The following is a 17586-nucleotide window of genomic DNA, read 5'->3' as shown; positions in this document are numbered from 1 at the left end:
CTCTGTGTTTTTTTCCATTCAGTAAGTCGGTGTTGTTTTGGGCCACATAGACTTTCATTGTAATGGACAAAAACAATTGAAATACATTTTAGATTTTCTTCTACTTTGTGTGAAAGGTATATGGAATAGTCAAATAGAGGTCATGAAGGTGAGTCATTTAAAACATAATCTTAATTTTGGGGCGCTTGATAGATGAATTATTTCTCTGAATTATAATCTTGATGAATTATAATCTTGAACTATGTCTTACAATTCCAGGAAGCACTATTTTCATAGCCTATGAGCATTCATTCAACTCGAGTGGATGGTCTTGCTTGGCTTATATTTGAAATGTGTGTGGGCTGCTTGATTATGCAGACTCACTCTGAGAGCCTCAGGAGATTCAACCAGACATCCTCAAAAACACAGAGGTTTTTGATTTGGCAAAGGAGTGCCACTCTCAGACTAAAAAACACTGCATGCATATTTGTATAATTGCATTTAATACTGAAGGGATTGTAAACAAGTGACTGCCGATCTCAAGCAGACCAATTTCCAAGGAAATAGTTTACTTTGAGCAATGATCATCACCTACAAATGTTAGGAAAGCTGTGGCATAATATTTATTGATTTCCATGACGACTCTTTTAAGAACGCATTCAGAGAAAACGAAGTGAAAGTTAGACAGCTATCCTTTGAGGGTTGAGTGTCATGTACCATTTATGGTCATTCAGGGTTGAGTTCACTCTTTTACGTGAATTGTATAATAAACGCTTGAATGAAACCTTGAAACCATTATTATATCCACATCTATTAGTTGAGGTTCAGTTGGCATGGTGATTGCTGGCAGTTAAAGTGACATGGAGATCTATAGACTCTTATGTAAGTGTTTATTAAACTCCCACAAGAATGACAGAAATCAGCTTTCACTTTTAGAGTCAATCAGTGTAAGGTTAGAGGACTCTGGGTGTTTACATGTTTGTTGGGCAACACCTTGGCACTCAGAAGCAACTCCAGGTGAGTGTAGGTCTCTATTTGACTGAATCACAGTTCATAAGCCCTTCATTTATACAGCTTTCACTTGGCATTGCATCTTCTAAATCAAACAAAAGTGTTGCCTGTTTTCTGTGTTGTTCGAGTTTGAGTAAGGCTTATTCTTTTTTAGTTGTGTTGGGTAGCTTTTTTACACAGATTAGTTGTGTTGGCCTGTTTTTCGTGTTTACTCGTATCATTTTATTATTGAGTAATAAATAAGGGGTGATAAAATCCTATATAATATAGTTTAAAATGCATGTGGAAATATTTGATTTAATTACGAAAAAATGTTAAATGTTCTAATTATCAAAAACTAATGCAATTATGCATTTGTACATAATACAAAATATACTTAACTCCTTATATAAATAGTTGTGGCGTTTCCAGGAACATTACACAACCTAGCCATGTGACAAAAAATATTAAAATGAATTTTAATTTAAAAGTAGACAACAAGTTAATTGTATACCTTGTGAAAAATAAGTGCACTAACTGTATTAAATGTGCACATGTAGTGTACTTCAAATCTTAAACATATATTTCTAAAACTATATTGTATTTGCAGATAATATAACATTTAATGAATAAAAGATCACTTAAATGTACTTAGAGAGAGTAGCAGATTGCAGATTTGAACTATAACAGTTTTACATTTAATTGCAATTAATAACAAAACAACAAAAGTGTCTAAAAACATTACATTCAGTTCCCACTTAAGTATATTCTTTGAAGTACTTACAAAAAAGCATGCTAAAAAAGTATTTCTTTAATTTAATTGCATTAATAAAAGTATTTTAGAACTTGATACACAGAGACAAAACTGATGAGCTTCTCATAATTAACCAATATGTGAAATACACATGTCTATATTATCTTTAAAGCCCAGTCACATTATCTGCTTTCTCTATCCACCCACTTTTTCTCTGCATTCACATCTGAACATACAGTTTAGCTCTGCTGGTGATGTACGGACTGGGGCATGAAGCTACTGAATCATTTAACTCCCATTGCAGTTTACAACAACCATTTAGCAGATGCTTTCATCCAAAACGACTTACAGTTTGCAGATTGCAGGAACAATCCCCCAAGAGCTCTTTGCTTAAGGGCACATAAGAGACAAGGACTGGGATCTCAACAACTCTCCAGTTACAGGGTCACCTCTTCTTGGGACACCATCTAGGACCTTTAACCAGCACCCCCATAGAGCGAAAGCACTAAATCATTCATGCCCCAGATTGTGCTGTATCGTGGCCCATTGAATTCCATGAATTTTGAAGTTGTTGAAAAACACAGGGCTTATGCAACAAACTGAAGTTGGATTTTTATCCCTCAGAGGCAATATAATTCCTCTCGGGTGGAGTATTGTAGAAATGCTGATGGTGAAATCATGCAACAGCATGCCTGGCCTGTAAAGAGAGTTATGCCAGCATATGAGCAATGATTAGGAAAGAGACTAACGACAGCATTCACTGATTCTTTAACCAGACTACTCTTATCATTCGATTTTACAGCAGATAAGTGCTCTGATTACACACCTAGGCATTAGACATTACTAATCATGTAGTGATTCTTCAAACCTTTTATGTAGCCCGTGTTTAAGTCACTCATCCATCAAGAGCTCTCTTCAAGTAGGACAAGGCTCTTTTAAAACCCTTACTGTATGCTTATAAGCATAACTAACAAAACACTGATCGGAAAAGGGTAGTTGCCTAAAAGGGAAAATTCGTTCATCATTTACCCACCCTCATGTAGTTTATTCCTTCTGTGGAGCACCAAATAAGGGTTCAGCTGTTTTTGCCCATATTATTAAAGTCAACGGAACCAAAAACTCACTACACTTATGTTCTTAGTCGAGTTTGGAAGTTTTGGATTCCATTGACTGATACAGTATGGGCAAAAGCAGCTGAAACATTGATTGAAATAACTTCTTTCATGCTATACAGGAGGTTTGGATCTACATGAGGGTTGGTTAGTTATAAAATGTATGAAAAATAATCACATTCCATTCACGCCTACTTTAAAAATGCAGTTCATCTCTTGTGAAAGAGAAATTCACTTTACCATACTTTTAAAAATAGTACTTATTATGTAAAAATATAATTTGAAGTATTTTAAATAGATTAATATACCAAGGCAAAACAAATGAGCGTCATATCATTAATGAATATGTGAAATACACTTTATCCACAAATTATTTTAAAATGTTTATAGCCCAATCATATTACTTGCCCATTGACTTTAATAATACAAAGAAAAACAGCAAAAACATGCGTCAGAATCCTATCTTCTTTTGGGGTATTTCAGAAGAAATAGTCATACAACTTTGGAATGACAGGGGGGTGAGAATTTTGTTATGTTATTTTGGGTGATCTATCCCTTTAAGTTTCACTGAGTTTTATAGTGTTGATGGAGCCAGGCTACAGTGCCAATGACTGCTATACTACTGTATATAGATAGATAGTCAAACCACAGTAAAAGAAGCATTTAACTTTCAGTTTATTTCCAGATTTACCCGCATGTGCTTCTTATTAAGCCTCAGAAACTGTGGTGCCACTCAATTAAAAACACAGCCAATTGGGTTTTCTTCTTTCTAGTATGTGTTAGTCATGTTAAGGTATAGAGTACATTGTAAAGTGATCAGATGAGGATCAGATGGCAAGCCTGAGCCCCAAGGGCTGTGGTTTTGTGTATGACGGCAAGTGTGGGTGCAGTGTGGGCGCAGCGGCTGCGGTGGAGGCTGACGCGTGCCGGGCCTGTGCAGGGTGTGTAGGCATTGTGCTGGCACACCCTCTCTCTCGCGTCAGCCCGGCCTGTCTCTACAGGCACGAGATAACAGCCGACAGCTGAACTCAAGCCTCCTTTCACTCAGATGGCTACAGCGCAGTCCTGTATCCCCAGGTGGACAACAGCTTGTTTCCCTGTTGCTGCTTTACTGATAACCTTCTGTCTAATGCTGGCAATTAGATAGAGAACAAATGAGGTGTAGATGAGGGGTACTGTGTCCCATGCCTCATTAGAACTTAGCACATTACTTTCATATAATCAGCATAATATTTTACTGTTTAGTGTGAAGAGGTGGGGTTGTTAAAATGACTGGTTTCTCATCAAACTTATTTGCTTAAAGCTCTCCCTAAGTTACTCTCCCTTGTTACTCCCTAAGGAAGTATGTCCCAGATTTGAAACTTGTTAAAAGAGAGGCACACACACTACAAAACAGCTGTTGGTTAATTTAGCTGTTTGTTGTGTGCTAATGCCCTCTTCAGTTCAAGCAGAGATTGCTATTCAACACTTAAGCATGTAGATGGCTACTAAACTGGTTTGGATTAGTAGTTGATTTTCCCAAACTGATTTACACAGGCAGATTGTGCCGTTATCAGTTTAAAAGAAAAATCGAATACAATACTTTGGTAAAGTAGTTTTGTGGTGTTTAAAAAGTTTTCAAGTATTATATTGTATTATATTGTACAATTTTCAAGTATTATATTGTATTATAATATATTTCATACGATAATTTATTGATGTGATGGCAAAGCTGCATTTTCATCATTATTACTCCAGTCTTCATTGTTACGTGATCTTTCAAAAATCAAGATGCTGATTAGTTGTTCAAGAAACATTTCTTCTTATCAGTGTTAGGCTGGTACAGTTTTAGTGGAGACCACGATGCACAAAAAAGTTACACAGTTTTGAAGGTTTGTGGTGAATAAGATAAAATAAAAAGACATCAAAAGACATCAAATACGCCAGTAACTTAATTGAGAAAAATCAAATCAAATAGCAAGAACACTCAAATGCGGAGTATGTTAGTTAAATACTTTTGGGAGTCCTGTAAAGATGCGCTGGTGTCAGAAGAGGGCGCCATTGTGCTGCTCATCCACATGTTCTCTTCATTCCGTCGAAAAAGGACAACATTTTGGAGCTACGTTTTATTTTTACTGCTGCATGATTAATTGACTGCGGATATATTTAAGTGCTGCTTGTATCATATTTATTTGGCCTTTTTCCTCAGCTGATATGACAATAATTTTTTTTTATTTTATTTTTTTAGCAAGAATGAAAGAACATGTCCTTTAATGAGCAAATATGGTTGAATAAATGAGTGCCCTTGTCATCGTCATAAAGTCTGGTCTACAATAAGGTGTATTCTGGCCATTGACATTGAATGAAGCTGTCTGACCAAAAAGTAAAGCAGACAGCATAAGAGGTTGGTTAATCTGAATTTGATGATACAACAACAATAAACCGGTGGGGTAATACCTTACTCAAATAATTGATCAGCAGCCCCAGTAAAATGTTATAAAGACAACCAAATAAAATGGAAAAAGTGCATAAAGTACTAATAACCTACTGTATAATTAGCAGCTGTACTTGTCACTGCAGCTCACCACTAGAACTGTGCTATTCTATACTGAAATTACATTTGGCATATGCATGAATAAATGTGTGTGTGTGTGTGTGTGTGTGTGTGTGTGTGTGTGTGTGTGTTACTGTATTCTGTAATTAAAAAACAAAACATAATATACAGATGCAGGATCTCTTTATGAGTCCATGTTGTAACATCAGATGGAACTGCACTTTAGAGCATTTGTAAAACCTGTGCCAATATGTACAGGCCATTTTACGAGCACTTACTCTGTCAAGCAGCAATAATTCAATTGACTGAGATATGCACTACGTTAATAATGTACTATCCTTTTTTAATCAATTCCCTCTACAGAGAGATAAAAACAAAAAACTTATTTAAGCATTATACTTTTTTTTTAATTCTAAAGATAACAGTGCATTAAAATTGTGAAAATATGCTGCAACTTTTCACCCATTAAAAATGACTATTTTATGGAAAGAGGTTACACTTTACTTAAAGCTTTGACACATAATGCATAATAAAAAGTTGTTTTATGCAATAATTATGCCTTTTAATGCATTGTACAATCTCATGAATAATAGTAAACACATAAATTTCAGTTATATAATATTGTTCGGTTATAATTATTTACTACAAGATATAAAGTATTGCAACACATATTATGAATAATTGTAATTATTATACCCTTTAATAACCCTTCATGATGCATTATACATAAATGCTTTAAGTAAAGTTTTACCAAAGAATAAAATAAACAACAACAATTAGAATTTAGAAAATTGGCAATATTATTATGGCTGTTTAAGATCTTAGTATAAAATTGCGAAACTGAGTCGGCTCAAGTTACCAACCCCCTTGTGATCGGGAGGGGAGTGCTGGAGTGGACAAATGTTAGCAACCAATGTTTGTTTGCTATCAGCAGAACATTTTTCTTGTCAAATAATGATTGAAGATCAAAACTAATACAATGAGAAACATATTATGAGATTTCCCTTTGGATGAAATCATCAAGGGTTTGCACCAAATGATAAAGCAGATTAATTTAATTTATATTGTTAAATAATCCAGCTCTGTCTGTCAGCCCAGAGAATGAGGGTGTTATGGACATCTCCAATACTCCAAGGCATCAAATACTGCCTGCTGCTGCTGCACCATGTTTGACCTTCACCATGTTCTTCCACAATCATATGGAACAAAGAGAGATTTGTTACCTTTAGTTCTTTCTAAAGTAAATTATAAATCTTAATCTGTGACAGCGAAATCAGAGTTATGGCTTTATTTATCTGTTTTTGTGACTTTAATGGTTTTCCAGAATCAAAATCCTACTCCCACGTCACAGCATGTACCAGCGGAGAATGTGAAGCATGGCTTGGCAATAAATCCAGCTGTCTCACTGCAAGAAATCAGGCCCTCAGAAGAACCCAAGCCTGGTTCACAATATTGCCTCATGTTTCTCTCTGTCAGCATCCCTCACTTCTTTCTTTGATCTATCTTTTTAGATCATGATTTGCTGCTGTATAAATTCCTCATGCATTGTGTTGCTCTACCATTTAACGTGCACCAGCTCTGAGTCATTTAATGCATAAAGTGTGAGAGCCAAAATATCTGATCATTCTTCTACCATATTGTCCATGCTTCTGAGTGCAAATTGAGCCAAATTCATTAAAGGCAACATATAATGAAAATCTGACTTTTCCAGGTTTTAAGTGCTATAGTCGGTCCCTGGTGCATCTGCCAACCAAGGAAAGTGAAATAGGTTAACCCTATTTGCTTAACAAGCACGTCTGATTTAGCTCACTTGGTGAAGTGGCAAATGGATCTCATTATAATATTACCGCCCCTTAATATGTAAGCTTCCACCCATGATGCCGTCATTTTGATTTCGCAAGCGACAACATTGTACCAGCTCTAATGCCATGGTGAAAGTTTGAGCAAAACATGCTAACTGTTCTGTCTTTGGCTGCACAGACGAACACAGAACACTATTTAGAGTCCCAGCCTAAAAAGAGACAAGCAGTGGATTTATTGATTTATTTACTGTATATTGCTGCTGCCACACAGATCTAAAACCTTCACAGACATAAGCGACTGTTTTTGTAACTCGTGTGTTTTTAAGGTAAACTCGGGTGTGAATGAGAACTTAGTTTAGTACTCATATGCTGTGACAGCATTTTCCTGTCTGTGTGCTTCAGATGTCTGCTCTCAGAAAACACTATATCAGAAGCTTAAACTAATATGGTTTAAAATGCATGATTTCAGCACGATAAACATGATAATCAGAACCAAAACAGAGTTTTTTTTTTAGCAGGGCAAAGCTGTAATGGCACAGCTCTATTCTGTAAAAGGGGGCGGGGAGCAGCAGCTCATTTGCATTTAAAGAGACAGACGTTTCTGCTTGCACTCATTTTCAAAATGATATAAAAAATGATCTGTGGGGTATTTTGAGCTGAAACTTCACAGACACTTTCTGGGGACACCAGAGACTTATGTTACATAATGTAAAAAGTAGCATAATATGTCACCGTTAAAGAATGAAATGGCATATACAGCTCATTTTACTTAATGTGAGGGAAACACTACAGGTAATGCATGTCCACTTTTACCATTACTCAGTGAAATTATGTGGATAAAGGAGTCATTTGGAAAATAATCAGTGCCATATGGGGAGTAGCAAGAACATTCCCCATGTGTATTTCACTTGTGTTCAAGTTGCTCATGCAAATCCACAGCATTATTGACCAACAGAAAGCTACTTGGTTTGAAAGTGACTTATGTATGAGCAGACAATGCACAATACAAATATGCTCATGTGACTAGATACATGCAGGTGACTGCGATGAAATACTGGCCTCCTAAAACACCTATTAATGCACCTATGCACCTATTTATATGATTTTGATTAGGACATGGAGGCTAAAAAACAGGTCTTGCCTGTTTTGACTTGTTGGCTAATTACTAATATGTGAAAATACAGAATAAGCCCACTATAAGGCATTAATATTTTTTATGTTAGCTAAATGTTTTCCCAGCTTTTTACAGGACTGGCACATGTTTAAACTTGCCTGCAAGAACTTCTATAAATCTACAGAGATTGTGCAGCCTTGACTGTGGCCTTCTGAAATGTCTTCATTCTCTCTTTCTCGTCATTGCCTTGTCTCACTCTAATTGTCCTTGTCTCATGAAGGATTTACGATGTTTTCTACTTTTCTTTTGTCACTACTTGTAAGCTGTTTCACATTAAGCACATGCATTATTCCTCTACTGTGATTTATAATAATAATATTGTATTTTGGTAGATTCTGTGGTTAATCTCAGTTACAAACCTATGGCCTCTGCAGCTCTTCATATTTTCCAGAAAGCACTTATTTAACCAGAGGAATCTAATTTATTCATGCCTATGAAAATATTGTCAGAAGTCAGAGTCAGAATATCAGCTATAGGCTAATAATAGTGTTTTCAGCAGATATCAAGTGAAATTCAATAAATTGACTGTGCTAGCTCAGATTTGAATAAGTCAAGATGCCTGAGACCCTGAACTCTTCAGACTCTTCAATTGCGCTTTTCACTGAAGAATCGGATTTTATCGGAATTCACTGAAAGTTCCTGTCATTCAAGTTCAAATTCCTCCATAAAATAAAAAAGTCTAAGGCCCACTCAGACATTAGGATCAAAGGGTCTGACTTTACTGCTGTCTTTCAATTGTTAACAGATTAAATAGTAGGCCCAGTTATGAAAGTCTTGATTAATGGTTACAAACTGTTAGATTATTCGGTAGTTAATTTACAAGCTACGTGATTATCTGTGATTATTATCTTTTTAGTCATTTTAATCAGCTTGAACTAAAAAATATATAACTTGGAAACATTAATATTCTTAATGTTTTGTTTATTTCAAATAAATAATTTACATATGCAACTTTCTTCATGCTGTATGTCATTGTTTGTTTCCCCCTGTTTTTCCAGCACTAAAGATGTAATTTAGATAAATATGCAAATGAAAACATAAATATTTTATCATTTAAGATTCATATTAATATATTAGATTGCCGCCTCAGAATAACAGTAAGGAAAACAATTAATGGACATTCTTTTTTACATATTTATTTCTGCCTATGCAAAAAAAAAGCTATTATTTCTTTAAGTTTCTCTAATAGCATCCATGATTTTATTTTATTTTATTATCTAATGTTTTTATTGAATGTAGAAATCACTGCAGTTTTTTGCAAAACAGCTTTTGTGTTCAAAGACAATTTTGTGTTCAAAGTAACTATACAACTAACAGATAATAGATAGCAGATGGTGGAATACCAATGTATTTTTTTTATATATATATAATGAGAACACAGTCTAAATTAATTGAGAGAGTTTGGCATTTGATAGTTTGACCAGCAACCATACAGTTAGACTGAGAAAACCTATTTGAGTGTGCATCTTATCTGCAATACTCAACAAATCTGTATCCCACCATCATTTCATCTTTGCCATCTGCTGCACAGGTCACAAGAGCCCTGGAACCGGAAAACAGCTGACAAGAAAAGAAGAAGTATCAGCTTCCAGAGAATGATTGATTTGTAAAGAAGAGGAAGATCGCAGACCCAGTGTCACAAAACAACCGTGGAGAACATTGGTTCAGTGACACAGGGCCTCTTGAACAAGGAATCAAAACCTCTTGACTTGTGCTGCCAGGGTCATGCCAATGCCAGGGGTTCAAGATGACCCACAAGGGCATCAGAGGTCAGCGTGAAGCTTTGTAGAAGTGAGAGAGGAAGTTGTTGATGTTGTGGCACATTTACTGCATGTTTATTAAAGGGAATGCATTTTTCTGCCCACTGGCATTTTCTCACTCTGACCCCACAATTCATGTTTTGACTCTTATGTCAACAGGAAATGTTATTATTGAATTATATAATTTTTATTGCCACATTAAAATAGCTCACCATTACCACTCATTATTAAAAATAAAACATATTTTTAGACTGAAATAAATTGATAATTGATGTCATTAGATTAATGCTAATGGTCATGTTTCCCATAATTTCTGCAATAACAATTTACAATAAAAGCAACAAATTTCTGCAATGTCCATAGCTAGTTCTAGCCAGTTCCAGTCCTCAAATTTCAGCACCTGGTTGGATATTGATTTATTTAGTTAGACCTAATTGCAGAAGAAAGCTAAAAGAAGCCTAAAAGCACATCATAACCTAAACCCTAAACCATAAAGTCTTTTTAGGCAAGGTACCTACCAGATATGGGTGCCATGTCAAAAAATATTTTGAATATGACTGAATTAATAAATAAAGCTGTCTACACTGTGAAATGAATCTCTTACTTACACACATCTGCGCTTTGTTGTTTATGATGTGAGAATTTGCAAGAGTGCAGAATTCAGTCAGAGAGCGCATGCACTGAACTAATCTCTGGCATTTCATAGATGACTCATCTGAACACCTCAGATTGGCCATTGCATTCATAAGCTCAGAATCGTGTATGATTGGTTAAAATGCCTTTTTTAGGCAATGCAAGCATTAAATGCCCTTGACCAGATTCAGTGCATCTTGAACTTGTACAACAATGAGTGCCTTAACTTATGGACATCACCAGAGCCTGGGTTTTCTCCTTTGTGATGCTTTGCCAGGCCTTTAGTGAGGCTGACTTCAGTTGTTGTTTGTTCGTGGGTCTTTCTGTCTTTAGTTTTGTTTTTAGAAAGTGAAATGCATGTTCAATCGGGTTGAGATCAGGAGATTGACTTGGCCATTGCAGAATATTCCATTTTTTTTTACCTTCGAAAAACTCCTGGGTTGCTTTTGCTGTATGTTTTGGGTCATCATCCATTTGTGCTATGAAGTGATGCCCAATCAACTCCGTTCGACTGCTGCTGTGAAAGGGTTTTTCTTTATCATGGAGAGGACTCTCTGATCATCCACCACTGTTGTCCTCCCTGGACGTTCAATCCTTTTTATGTTGCTGAGCTCACAGGTGTGTTCTTTTGACTCAGAATGTACCAAACTTTTGATTTGGCAACTCCTAATGTTCCTGCTATCTCTCTGATGGATTTGTTTTGTTTTGAATTGTCTGTTTCACTTGTATGGAGAGATCCTACAACCGCATTATGTAGGTTCACAACAACAGCTTCCAAATGCAATTGGCACATATATAGAATCAACTTCAGAACTTTTACCTGCTTAACTGATGTAGAAATAATGAAAGAATAGCCCACGCTTGTCCACGAAACAGATTTTGAGTCAATTGTCCAATAATTTATGATCCCTAAAAAAAATGGGGGAGGGTACATATTAAAGAGCTGTAATTCCTTAAACTTTCCTCCAGTTTTGATGAGAATACCCTCAAATTAAAGAATTACAACAGTAACTTGAATATATTTTGTTCAGCAGCTACAATAATAAAAAAATGTTGTGCCTTATCCAAATATATATGGACCTAAATTTTACTGTAATGAGTCAATAAATCATTTGTTTTACAGATTCATTCAGGGATGGGCTTGTTTTGTTGAGGCTTCGTTTATGATTAATTTAATTGCCAGAACAAAAGTAAACAAAGTAACTGGCATTACTGTGTCTTAAATGTACAGTAAGCCACTCAGTATTATCTTGCTTACTGAACTGTTATATATCACACATTTGCATCTTGGCTTTGGTACATATATTGATTTTGAGTCACAACATTTTCCTTTGATACCAATTACTGATATAGTTTTGGTAGCCAGGCAAATTGAATACGGAGCTGTATTTCTTATTATAGAGCTACTGTTATTTCCACTTTTCCCTCCATTTTCCATCTTGCTTTATAAATAGTCCTTAAAGGCTGGGAAGGGTTTCCATCACTGAATGGTGATCATTACCAAAGCAGACCTGTCTCGATTTGATACATCACTGCTACTCCAGCTGGCCCTATCTTTTCCTTATTCTTCTATCTCATTTCATCAGCAGGGCCCATTTCTTACGGCAATCTTAAGAGGAGAGAACAAAGCTTCTGAGGTACAGACTCTCATCACTGAGATTACTAAAGCACAGTGCGTGGAGGAGGACACAATGGAACAAGCTCAAGTGTAGCTAACATATAGTTAATCTATGCCTGCATTACGGTTTTGTTGTCAGTTTTGTTTTAAAAATGTAAATGTTGTCGCCATTATTTTTAATACCAGAAGGATGTACAATTTAAGTTTGATCCATTTATAGGTATGCCATAGCATGTGAACTTATCATCAAACATAATATTTTAATTCTGCTCAAATTAAATGATTTAAAGGTGTCTCGGGCCGGCAAAGTAAGAACAGGGTCTGGGTCCAAATGCAGGGAAATATATTTTAATAAGAACGAAAAGACCAACAAGGCAAAAAACAAAACAGAAACAAATCACGGGGACAGAGCAGACCCAGCCAAAATGCGAGACACGAAACATACGTAATGACAATAAACATTAGACAATACAGCCAGGCAGTGGTGGTGGGTGAGACAAGAATATATACTCCTAAACAAATGGGGAGCAGCTGTGTGTGTGAGTATGTGAACAGGTGTGCAGAGTGAGCCAGGTGTGTAGAGTGTATGTGTGAGTGGGTGACACAGCTGTGCAGAGTAAAGGCAAATGAGTCCGGGAGCGAGGGAGAAACACAGGTGTAACAACTAAAACAATGATGAGGTAACCAGATAGGTGGGGCAAGAAAAGAGACAGGACAAAGCACATGGCACCAAATAAACACAACATTCACAGAAGACGGGCACACCAGTTGAAAACGGTGACAAAAGGGTTAGTTCACCCAAAACTAAAAATTTGCCTGTGTTTTACTCACCCTCAAAGCATCCTAGGTGTATGTGACTTTCTTTTTTCAGACAAACCCAATCCTGGCCCCTCCAAGCCTTTCAACGGGGGTAAGCGGGTGTTGGTTGTCAATAGTTCAGAAGATGTGAAAAAAAGTGCTTTCATCCGTAATAAAATGTCCCTCACATGGCTCCGGGGGTTGAATAAAGGCCTCCTATTTATCTTACAAAGATGAATTGATTCACTACAGGAAGTCTTTATTCAACCGCTTGAAGCAGTGTGGGAGACATTTTTTTTATGGATGTGCGCACTTAATTTCATGTCTTCTGAACTTTTACATTTTTCTGAAGTTTCAAAGTAAAAAAATGGTTCAATCTCTTCCCATCACTGATTTATTACAATTCAAAATAACTATTTTATAGTTATTATAAATATATTAAAATATTTATATAAATATATATTTCTAATATTTAGAAAGAGAGGGCAACACAGACACCCAGGCAGGAGTGACATGCTCATAGAAAACCCTATGAAAAGGGGAGCACTACCAAGCTCAACCATACAGGTATCAACAGAGATATGTCAGATAAGCCAACCCAGAGAAAGGGGACGAGGCTGGCATTGCATCACCCTTACCATAAAGGATTTTAGAAAGGCTTAATGTGCACACCTACCATAAAAATGGATTAAGACTAAGCTCCAAAAGCAGAGGACCCGTACAGAGCTCCAGAGAGCGGAGGTTCCGAGGAGTGACAGAGACACACACAGACACTCAGTTGGGAGTGGCATGTTCATAGGTGACCCTTGAGAAGAGGGGAGCACTGCTAGGCCCAACCATAAGAGCAGCCAAACAGGAAGAGGGAAAGAACCTAACAGCCAGACACGGCTGCTCAGTGTAGCTCAGAGGAGTGGAGGACTCAATAATAGGTGAACCCAGGTGCTCAGTTGGGAGGAGCATGCTCAAAGATGACCCTCAATAATGAGGGGATCGCTGCAAGGCTCACCTATAAGAACAGTCTAACAGGGAGGCAGAAAGGGGCTAACAACCTGAGAGCTGCTCAATGGGGTACCAAGGAGCAAAGAACTACACTCACATAAAGAGAGGAGAACACAGATGCTCAAATGTGAGCAATTATGTTAGCTCATAGCTAACAAATAAATGAAGCAACCAAGCAGGGAGGCGAAAAGTAGCCAAACTACCTGACATGGATGCTCAACAGAGCTCTGAAGAATGGAAGGCCTGACACCTAAAAGGGGGAGAGGTGCTCAATAGGAGTAGTATGCTCAAAAAAACCACAAGCTTAACAAGAAGGTTGAGCCTTACTGCCTGAAGTGTTTGCTGGACAGAGCCCAAAAGGGAGCGGCGTGTTCATAAAAGACCCTGGAAACCAGGGAAACCACTGCCAAGCTCAACCATAAGAGAAGCCCAACAAGGAGGCAAATCTAAGCCTACCACCTTGGTGTGGCTACTCAATAGAGCCCTGAAGTACAGGATTAATTTGTAGCTACTCAGGGGAACTCCAGAGAGTTGAGATTTCAACTCAGGAAAAAAAGAGGAGAACTAAAACATTCAATTGGGAGTGATATGTTCGCAAATGTTCCTCTGAATAGAGGGGAGCATGCTGGCTCAACCAAAAGAGGTCTAACAACCTGGAGGCCCTGCCTAAAGAGCTAAAGGGGGCAGAAGGCCTGATTCTCAAACATGACATAAACTTAGCTCAGTTCAGAAAGGCAGTGGTCCTAACCTCGGGAGCAAGGCTCTCAACTCTCAAGAGAGAGGAGAACCAGATGTTCTGCTTAGGTTGGAAAAGCCTCCCGCAAAGAGGGGAGCATGATGCTCCGAAAGCAGACAGAGAATAAAATGCTTCAACAGGGGGAGCTGCAGGCTCCCACAATAGAAAAGGAGGCCAACCAAGGAGGCAACAAAAAGGCCTAGCTACTTGGTACGTTCATCTATGGAATTATGGAAGTGGCACTCTTGGCCCTCATGCTCAACCAGAAACTCAATTCAGGTTTACTAAAACCCCTTAGGGCAACACTTGAGCAGCCCAGGGAGCATGTCAGGAGGCAGTGCTCTGAAAACAAACTCAACCTGGAAGAAAATCTCAAAAAGGCACGCAGGTCTTGAGATTGCAGAGCTATACTGGGGAGATGATGACCAAGGAGGCCTCTCAGGAAGCCCAACGACTCAGAGTAAAAGTCCAGCCAGCACAGGGCCAACAGGCCGCCAGGACCCTCCCAGTCAGCATAAGTGATGCACCCTTAAAGACAACTTGCCAGAAAAGGGAGAGGAACACTCCTAAAACAGTATAGCATACATGTTAGAGAAAAATCTCAGCAGAGAATGAGATGTTGCGACAACACAGGGCAGGAAGTGCTGCAGTTAAAAGCTATTTAGAAACTACCAATAGCAATAATAAAGAAGACATGAATCATACTCACCCACCATGGCTCCCGCACATGTCTCGACTCCAAGCTTTATAAAGGGAGACACTAAATAGGTTCAGACCATCAGTAGGTAGTTCTAACTAAAACATCATAGGTCCAGAAAGAGACTGTAATGCAGGTGCATGGAGGTAGCCATTTAACCCCCGATTAGGGGAGGAAAGGGTTAATGTGAATTAGGGAGAGGAAGATGAAGGTAGATGTAAATACTAGGGATGTGATGAGACACACGTGAACGATTCAGTCTTTTGTTCGTTATCTGGCTCGGCTCGGTGTTCATCTTCAGTTCTCTCTTCACAGCAGTTCAGTCAGTGTACTGTTTGAGTACATGAATTACTCCGGGATATTGGTTTGTTTTAACTCAGAGGGAGTGTCAGCCACATTAAAAAAGTAAACAGCTTAAGTCATTTGTGGATTAATGCGTATTGGAGACGCGTATCGATGCTTCAAAAAATTCTAACTGACCATCTGATGTCACATGGACTACTTTGATGATGTTTTTCTTACCTTTCTGGACATGGACAGTAGACCATACACACAGTTTCAATGGAGGGACTGAGTGCTCTCGGACTAAATCTAAATATCTTAAACTCTGTTCCGAAGATAAACCGAGGTCTCCCGGGTTTGGAACGACATGAGGGTGAGTTATTAATGACATAATTTAGATTTTTGGGTGAACTATCCCTGTAAATCATTTGTGGATTAATGCGTATTGGAGACGCGAACCGTTTAAAATGATTAAGTTCGATTTGGTGAACTGGTTCAAAAAGATCTGGCTACATCTAATGATTCGTTCGCAAACCGGATATCACAAACTGCTGTGTTTTGAACTCTCTCACAACAGACACGGAAGAGAAGACAATGCTGAATAAAGTCGTAGTTTTAGCTATTTTAGGACCAAAATGTATTTTCGATGCTTCAAAAAATTCTAACTGACCCTCTGATGTCACATGGACTACTTTGAAGTGTTTTTTGCCTTTCTGGACATGGGCAGTATACCGTGCACACAATTTCAATGGAGGGACTGAGAGCTCTCAGATTAAATCTAAAATATCTTGAACTGTGTTCCAAAGATGAACAGAGGTATTACGGGTTTGGAACGACATGAGGGTGAGTTATTAATGACATAATTTTGATTTTTGGGTGAACTAACCCTTTAAAAGCAGCCGAGCGCGCCTTCACCTCCTTGAACTTCTCGACAACCATCTTGATGGAACTGCCTAAAATCTCAGAAGGAGAAACCGGCGCATCAAGCAGAAAGCCCCTATCTTTTGTCCCCATGTCGGCCAAGTTCATCCACAGATGTGCCCATGGATCTGCCAATGGCAGTAATGTCTGTTTGGTGGCACAGAGAGCGAGATCCGTGGTGCGGCGCAGCTCAGCTACTTCACCAGGGGAAAGACAATGACCCTTATCCAGGTCTCCATGTGACACTGAAGACTGCAATGACTCCGCTTTGCCATCACAGGAATAAATTACATTTGAAATTACATTCAAATAAAAACATATTTTCAATTATAATAATATTTCACAATATTTCTACGGGGTTTTTTTTTATCAAATAATATTTATAACACTATATTTTGCATTATTTTGCCATGGTAATGAATTCCATAAAACAAACAAATACATTTCTGTTGTAAATAGTAAAAATCTACTACATTAGTGAAAGTAAATGTGACCTATTTTTCTCTTGATTGGCTTTATTACTTGGTCTCCTCTCCACCAATAATCTGGAGGATGCTGCACACTGGTGGTGGATGAGGAGATCCCCCCTCACAATCTAAAGCGCTTTGAATGCCTAGAAAAGGGCTATATACAGTAAATGTAATTATTATTGTTATTTGTAACTGATGTGATCAATTTCTGAGTTTTTTTTTCCTCTTGTGGAAAGTCATGGAAAGTAATTTTTTTGTTATAGCAAACAAGAAGGCAAAAATTTTAATTTGCAATGGCCTTCCATTTGCCTCTATAGAAGTTTACAGC

Source organism: Carassius carassius, chromosome 27 (genome assembly GCF_963082965.1).
Source record: "Carassius carassius chromosome 27, fCarCar2.1, whole genome shotgun sequence".
NCBI lineage: Eukaryota > Metazoa > Chordata > Actinopteri > Cypriniformes > Cyprinidae > Carassius > Carassius carassius.
This window is presented reverse-complemented; position numbering follows the sequence as displayed.